We start from the raw sequence: 708 nt of genomic DNA on the forward strand, positions 1-708 counted from the left end.
GTAGTGGGGGGGGGGCTTATATATTAGGAGGAGGGTTTTATGAGTTAGGCCATGAAGTGGTACACATTACTTCTACCCACATTCTATTGGACAGAGCCCATCACATGTTCACATCTAGCTGCAAGAGATCTTAGGAAATGTAGTCTTATATGCCAAAAAGGAAAAGGGACACAGCTTGGTAAATAACTGGTCAGTCTCCACCATACTGTCTGAGTTCTGGTTTTCTCAACTGTAAAGTGATGAAAATAATATCTGCCCTTCCTCTTTATAGAATTGTTGTGAAAATCAAAAGAAATTATCTGTGTGCAAATGCCTTGAAAGCTGTAAATCGACATTTATAGAAAGGGAATCATTATTGCTTGGCTTACCTACCTCTGAATGCTAATTTTACGAGTGAAAAAAGGTATTATTTCTTTGGTAGGACTCCTTATAGTAGGTCTCAGTATATACCAAGTATAGGTATATTTAATAAGATATTTTCATATGAGGTGAAAATAGAGATTGTAAATGGACTTTTGACATTTCATAATCTGAATGCCTTGATAGAAGTATATTAGGATGAAATTAAGGGAAAGGACTAATTTTTATTCAAGTCTAATTTCTCGCCAGGCTCCTTAATATGCTTATAACTTCCCAGACAATAAAACACACCATAGGTTTGATAATAGGTGGTAAGTTCTATTATCTTTGAAATTTCTCTCTGGACTG

Source organism: Pteropus medius, unplaced genomic scaffold (assembly GCF_902729225.1).
Source record: "Pteropus medius unplaced genomic scaffold, Ma_sr-lr_union100, whole genome shotgun sequence".
NCBI lineage: Eukaryota > Metazoa > Chordata > Mammalia > Chiroptera > Pteropodidae > Pteropus > Pteropus medius.